The sequence below is a fragment of the Nicotiana tabacum genome, chromosome 4, assembly GCF_000715075.1.
Source record: "Nicotiana tabacum cultivar K326 chromosome 4, ASM71507v2, whole genome shotgun sequence".
Classification (NCBI taxonomy): domain Eukaryota; kingdom Viridiplantae; phylum Streptophyta; class Magnoliopsida; order Solanales; family Solanaceae; genus Nicotiana; species Nicotiana tabacum.
The window spans coordinates 1,430,143-1,438,591 of NC_134083.1; positions in this window are offsets into that span (position 1 = coordinate 1,430,143).

The following is an 8,449-nucleotide window of genomic DNA, read 5'->3' on the forward strand; positions in this document are numbered from 1 at the left end:
CGGTATCTTGGAAGTCGTCCAAACAAACATGTATTGCCCGCTCTACAATGGAGGCTGAATTCATAGCCTTAGATAAAGCCGGTGAAGAAGCTGAATGGCTCCGGAATTTCTTGGAAGACATTCCATTTTGGCCCAAACCGTTGGCACCAATATGCATACATTGTGATAGTCAAGCGGCAATTGGAAGGGCTGGGAGCGTCATGTATAACGGTAAATCTCGTCATATACGACGAAGACATAAAACCGTTAGGCAATTACTCTCTAGAGGAATTATCACAATTGACTATGTAAAGTCAAGTGATAATGTGTCGGATCCACTTACAAAAGGCCTAACTAGAGAGGTAGTTGAGAAATCATCAAGGGGAATGGGGCTATGGCCGAGAACAAGTCATTGTGGCGGTAACTCTACCTAGAAGACTGGAGATCCCAAGATCTAGGTTCAAAGAGATCAAACAAAGTCATTAATGACGGTTCAACATTGTCAAATAAAATTTTAGTCCATTCTCGTGATGAGACAATGTTCAGTACCAAGGATAAAGCATTAAGGCTTTTTAATGATTTCTAAATTTGATACGGGGTATATCAAATAGTGTATCTACAGGATGACACGTTTAGGAATCACCTATTTAAGTGTGAAGTGTGAGCCGCTTCAAGGAGAACTTTGTAAGGCCAGTTCTCTACGCACTTATGAAACCAGGCGGTGTTCATGGCTGAAACGAACACAACAATGAGAACCAAAGACGGTTAAGGGTTGATTGTGTGACTTATAGTTGTCTAGGTATACACCAAAGATCGACGGTTCAAAGATATCAAATCTACCGATTGACCGAGTATATCCGACATAAGTTTACTACGAAAAGTTCAAAGGGAAACCTACTTATCCAGATGCAATTAATCCTTGCTTGTAAATCACACAGTTTTTTCATGCATACTTCCGTGATATAGCCATTCCCCATTCATGTGGGGGATTGTTGAGGTTTTATTTTTTAAGATGTAATATTCTTAAAATGAGGGTGAATGGGAAATGGAGGGAAAATGAAATTTTGAGTAAAATTTTAAGTTTCCCCTCTTAACAATGAGACATTGTCCCATATTGGAAGTGGAAGACATTTTTGGTGGGTATATATATAATTGCTCTTCTTGTAGCTCTTAAAGAGTTAAGAAGAAAGCAAGCCTCGCGCCGTCGTCGTCGCTCGCTCGCTCGGCTCGGCTTCGGCTACGGCTTCGGCTTCGGCTTCGGCTTCGGCTTTGGATTTGGATTTGGATTTGGTCAAATGATCGATTGATTGATTAATTTTTTGGACCAAATTTATTTGTTAATAGTAAATATTAACGTAAGATTATCCGTATTTGTAAACGGATATTTTCCAATCCGTGTATTGATAATTTGGCAGCCGGATAATGGTCTTCCCACCATGAAGTGCTTGCTCCACAAATATGAAGTGCTTGCTCCACTTGATCCACCATGAAGGGTGGACGTTTGGTCTTGCACTCCTTCTTGGCTGCTATATATATGAGCAGCAAATGTTGAAGAAATACCCAACATACAATTCGCTCAACAAATTGGCTATACATTGCATTCCTTCCTCTCAGAACTTCCATACGTTTTTCTGAGTATATACTCCTTCGTTCTGCATTATTTTTTAACTTCAAACAAAGCAACTGTAAGTGTGATTTGCTACCGAACTTTGTGTTCGCCGAAACACTGGGGTTTGAAGTACCGCTACACCAGTGTGTTATTCGTTCTATCCTGGGAGGAAATAATCCATTACCTTGGGTACTAGGAGGGGATTAAATTCCTTAAGGAAACACTGTGAATTCAGTGGGCTCGAATTTATTATTATTGTTTCATTACGTTAACTTATATTTTGCAGAATTAATATTTACAAATACAGCAATATTGACCGGGAATAACAATCTTAAGGAATTTAATATTTATTTCTGTACTTGTGTTATTCTTATTATTCTGCAAACTAAAACCTTTGTGGTTTGTGTACTCCCGTTTTGGAGAGTTAAGCCTTCGTGGCGTTTTGTTGGATATTAAAATCTACGTGATTTTTACTCCAGTTTGAAAACGTGTATTAAACGTTTGTTTGTGTCATTCTTTTCTGAAAAAGATGATGACTGAAAACGAAAATCAAGCTGTTCCGATGGCGACTGCCAACGCAACGACAAGCCGAACACCGGCGTTGGCACCGGCAGAAAAACCCGGAAAATTTTTCGGGATTGATTTCAAACGCTGGCAACAGAAGATGTTCTTCTACTTAACTACGTTATGTCTACAGAAGTTCATCAAGGAAGATGTTCCTGATCTGCCGGATAAAACTCCAGATAATGAACGCTTTCTCGTGATTGAAGCGTGGAAGCATTCTGATTTTTTATGCAAGAATTATATTCTTAGCGGACTGGATGATAATCTGTATAATGTATACAGTAGCATGGAGACATCCAAAGAATTGTGGAATGCGCTTGAAAAGAAATATAAGACTGAAGATGCCGGGATGAAGAAATTCGTTGCCGCAAAATTTCTGGACTACAAAATGATAGATAGCAAGTCTGTTATTACTCAAGTCCAGGAATTGCAAGTGATTATTCATGATCTACTTGCTGAAGGTCTTGTAATCAACGAAGCATTCCAAGTAGCAGCAATGATTGAGAAGTTGCCTCCGTTGTGGAAGGACTTCAAAAATTATTTGAAACACAAACGAAAGGAAATGTCCCTTGAAGATCTCATTGTTCGGTTGAGAATCGAAGAGGACAATAAAGCTGCTGAAAGGAGAGGCCGTGGAAATTCAACAATAATGGGAGCAAATATTGTTGAAGCTAACAAAAAGAGGAAGAAGGCTTCTGGTCCAAAATACAACCCAAGCAAGAAGCGGTTCAGTGGAAACTGCTACAACTGTGGGAAAATCGGACACAAATCTACGGAGTATCGTGCTCCAAAGAAAGACAAGAAAAGGGGTCAAGCAAACATGGTAGTAAACCATGATGATGTTGATAACTTGTGTGCCATGCTCTCTGAATGTAACTTGGTGGGAAATCCTAAACTATGGTGGTTTGATTCAGGAGCCACTCGCCATGTTTGTGCAGTTAGAGAGGCTTTTGCTACCTATGCTCTTGCTGAACCCGGAGAGACAGTTTATATGGGAAATGCTTCAACAGCAAAAGTTGAAGGATATGGGAAGGTATTTCTAAAAATGACTTCTGGCAAGGTCATGACTTTGAACAATGTCCTTCATGTTCCCGAAATGAGAAAGAATTTAGTCTCTACTGGACTTCTTGTTAAGCACGGTTTTAAGTGCGTTTTTGTGTCCAACAAGGTTGTAATTAGTAAGAATGGAACATTTGTGGGAAAAGGTTACCTCACCGAGGGCCTTTTCAATCTAAATGTAATGGTTGTTGAAAATAATAATAATATTTCAGCTTCTTCTTACTTACTTGAGTCAAATGATTTATGGCATGTACGTTTGGGTCATGTCAATTATAAAACCTTGCGGAAAATGATTAACTTGGAAGTACTGCCCAAGTTTGAATGCGAAAAATCAAAATGTCAAATATGTGTGAAATCTAAGTATGTTAAACATCCTTATAAGTCAGTTGAAAGGAATTCAAATCCTTTAGACTTAATTCACACAGATATTTATGACATGAAGTCAATACCATCTCGCGGTGGAAAGAAGTATTTCATAACTTTTATTGACGATGGTACTCGATATTGCTATGTTTACTTACTGAATAGTAAAGATGAAGCAATAGACGCATTCAGGCAATACAAAAATGAAGTTGAAACGCAACTTAACAAGAAAGTAAAAATGATAAGAAGTGATAGGGGTGGTGAATATGAATCTCCTTTTGAAGAAATATGTTTAGAATATGGAATTATTCATCAAACAACAGCCCCTTACACGCCCCAATCTAATGGGATTGCGGAAAGAAAGAATCGCACATTAAAGGAGATGATGAATGCGTTGTTGATAAGTTCTGGTTTGCCACAGAACTTGTGGGGGAAGCCATTCTTACGGCTAATCGAATATTAAATCGAGTGCCCCATAGCAAAACACAATCCATTCCTTATGAACAATGGAAAGGAAGGAAGCCCAACTTGAATTATTTTAAAGTGTGGGGGTGTTTGGCAAAAGTGCAAGTTCCTAAACCCAAAAGGGTAAAGATAGGACCGAAAACCGTTGATTGTGTTTTCATAGGATATGCGACAAATAGTAAAGCATATCGATTTCTGGTCCATTAATCAGAAAATCCCGACATTCATAATAATACGGTTATAGAATCAGATAATGCTGAGTTTTTTGAAAATATATATCCGTATAAAAAGGAATGTGAGTCGTTTGGTGAAGGATCTAAACGACCTCGGGAAGAAACAAAAGAAAGTACATGTAATCAGGAGAATCCAAGACGTAGTAAACGTCAAAGAAGGTCTACTTCATTTGGACCAGATTTTGTGACTTTCTTATTGGAGAATGAGCCTCAAACATTTAAAGAAGCTATGACTTCTTCGGAATCATTGTTTTGGAAAGAGGCAGTCAATAGTGAAATAGAATCCATATTGAACAACCATACATGGGAATTGGTTGATCTTCCTCCTGGAAATAAACCTTTGGGTTCTAAATGGATTTTTAAGAGAAAAATCAAAGATGATGGCACTATTGATAAATTCAAGGCAAGGCTCGTAGTCAAAGGGTATAGACAACGAGAAGGTCTAGACTACTTTGATACATACTCTCCAATTACAAGAATTACGTCCATACGGATGTTAGTAGCATTAGCTGCAGTGTATGGTCTTGAAATTCATCAAATGGATGTTAAGACGGCCTTCTTAAATGGAGAGTTGGAGGAAGAAATTTACATGGAACAACCTGAAGGGTTTGTGGTTCCAGGTAAAGAAAAGAAGGTATGTAGACTTGTTAAGTCTCTTTACGGACTAAAACAAGCACCCAAACAATGGCATGCGAAATTTGACCAAACAATGTTGTCAAATGGTTTTAAGATAAATGAATGTGATAAATGCGTGTACATTAAAAATGTTCCAAATCACATAGTCATTGTTTGCCTATATGTGGATGATATGTTGATAATGAGTAATGACATTGCCAACATAAATGCTACTAAGCGTATGCTCAATAGCAAGTTTGATATGAAAGACTTGGGAGTTGCTGATTTAATTCTGGGAATTAAGATCAATAAGACTCCTCAAGGTCTGGCATTGTCACAATCTCATTATATTAAGACAGTACTTGAAAAATTCAAGCACTTGGGCTTTAAAGTTGCAAAGACTCCAATTGACGTGAATCTTGCATTAGCAAAGAACAAAGGCCAAAGCATATCACAATTGGATTATGCTCGTGTATTGGGATGCTTAATGTATATCATGAATTGTACACGACCAGACATAGCTTGTGCTATAAGTAAACTGAGTCGATATACGAGCAATCCAGGCCAATCTCATTGGATGGCAATGAAACGAGTTTTGGGATATTTAGAACATACCCAGAACTTTGAATTGCACTACAGTAATTTCCCTGCGGTGATTGAGGGATACTGTGATGCAAATTGGATCACCGGTTCAACTGATTCTAAGTCCACGAGTGGATATGTATTCACTATTGGTGGAGGAGCGGTATCTTGGAAGTCGTCCAAACAAACATGTATTGCCCGCTCTACAATGGAGGCTGAATTCATAGCCTTAGATAAAGCCGGTGAAGAAGCTGAATGGCTCCGGAATTTCTTGGAAGACATTCCATTTTGGCCCAAACCGTTGGCACCAATATGCATACATTGTGATAGTCAAGCGGCAATTGGAAGGGCTGGGAGCGTCATGTATAACGGCAAATCTCGTCATATACGACGAAGACATAAAACCGTTAGGCAATTACTCTCTAGAGGAATTATCACAATTGACTATGTAAAGTCAAGTGATAATGTGTCGGATCCACTTACAAAAGGCCTAACTAGAGAGGTAGTTGAGAAATCATCAAGGGGAATGGGGCTATGGCCGAGAACAAGTCATTGTGGCGGTAACTCTACCTAGAAGACTGGAGATCCCAAGATCTAGGTTCAAAGAGATCAAACAAAGTCATTAATGACGGTTCAACATTGTCAAATAAAATTTTAGTCCATTCTCGTGATGAGACAATGTTCAGTACCAAGGATAAAGCATTAAGGCTTTTTAATGATTTCTAAATTTGATACGGGGTATATCAAATAGTGTATCTACAGGATGACACGTTTAGGAATCACCTATTTAAGTGTGAAGTGTGAGCCGCTTCAAGGAGAACTTTGTAAGGCCAGTTCTCTACGCACTTATGAAACCAGGCGGTGTTCATGGCTGAAACGAACACAACAATGAGAACCAAAGACGGTTAAGGGTTGATTGTGTGACTTATAGTTGTCTAGGTATACACCAAAGATCGACGGTTCAAAGATATCAAATCTACCGATTGACCGAGTATATCCGACATAAGTTTACTACGAAAAGTTCAAAGGGAAACCTACTTATCCAGATGCAATTAATCCTTGCTTGTAAATCACACAGTTTTTTCATGCATACTTCCGTGATATAGCCATTCCCCATTCATGTGGGGGATTGTTGAGGTTTTATTTTTTAAGATGTAATATTCTTAAAATGAGGGTGAATGGGAAATGGAGGGAAAATGAAATTTTGAGTAAAATTTTAAGTTTCCCCTCTTAACAATGAGACATTGTCCCATATTGGAAGTGGAAGATATTTTTGGTGGGTATATATATAATTGCTCTTCTTGTAGCTCTTAAAGAGTTAAGAAGAAAGCAAGCCTCGCGCCGTCGTCGTCGCTCGCTCGCTCGGCTCGGCTTCGGCTACGGCTTCGGCTTCGGCTTCGGCTTCGGCTTTGGATTTGGATTTGGATTTGGTCAAATGATCGATTGATTGATTAATTTTTTGGACCAAATTTATTTGTTAATAGTAAATATTAACGTAAGATTATCCGTATTTGTAAACGGATATTTTCCAATCCGTGTATTGATAATTTGGCAGCCGGATAATGGTCTTCCCACCATGAAGTGCTTGCTCCACAAATATGAAGTGCTTGCTCCACTTGATCCACCATGAAGGGTGGACGTTTGGTCTTGCACTCCTTCTTGGCTGCTATATATATGAGCAGCAAATGTTGAAGAAATACTCAACATACAATTCGCTCAACAAATTGGCTATACATTGCATTCCTTCCTCTCAGAACTTCCATACGTTTTTCTGAGTATATACTCCTTCGTTCTGCATTGTTTTTTAACTTCAAACAAAGCAACTGTAAGTGTGATTTGCTACCGAACTTTGTGTTCGCCGAAACACTGGGGTTTGAAGTACCGCTACACCAGTGTGTTATTCGTTCTATCCTGGGAGGAAATAATCCATTACCTTGGGTACTAGGAGGGGATTAAATTCCTTAAGGAAACACTGTGAATTCAGTGGGCTCGAATTTATTATTATTGTTTCATTACGTTAACTTATATTTTGCAGAATTAATATTTACAAATACAGCAATATTGACCGGGAATAACAATCTTAAGGAATTTAATATTTATTTCTGTACTTGTGTTATTCTTATTATTCTGCAAACTAAAACCTTTGTGGTTTGTGTACTCCCGTTTTGGAGAGTTAAGCCTTCGTGGCGTTTTGTTGGATATTAAAATCTACGTGATTTTTACTCCAGTTTGAAAACGTGTATTAAACGTTTGTTTGTGTCATTCTTTTCTGAAAAAGATGATGACTGAAAACGAAAATCAAGCTGTTCCGATGGCGACTGCCAACGCAACGACAAGCCGAACACCGGCGTTGGCACCGGCAGAAAAACCCGGAAAATTTTTCGGGATTGATTTCAAACGCTGGCAGCAGAAGATGTTCTTCTACTTAACTACGTTATGTCTACAGAAGTTCATCAAGGAAGATGTTCCTGATCTGCCGGATAAAACTCCAGATAATGAACGCTTTCTCGTGATTGAAGCGTGGAAGCATTCTGATTTTTTATGCAAGAATTATATTCTTAGCGGACTGGATGATAATCTGTATAATGTATACAGTAGCATGGAGACATCCAAAGAATTGTGGAATGCGCTTGAAAAGAAATATAAGACTGAAGATGCCGGGATGAAGAAATTCGTTGCCGCAAAATTTCTGGACTACAAAATGATAGATAGCAAGTCTGTTATTACTCAAGTCCAGGAATTGCAAGTGATTATTCATGATCTACTTGCTGAAGGTCTTGTAATCAACGAAGCATTCCAAGTAGCAGCAATGATTGAGAAGTTGCCTCCGTTGTGGAAGGACTTCAAAAATTATTTGAAACACAAACGAAAGGAAATGTCCCTTGAAGATCTCATTGTTCGGTTGAGAATCGAAGAGGACAATAAAGCTGCTGAAAGGAGAGGCCGTGGAAATTCAACAATAATGGGAGCAAATATTGTT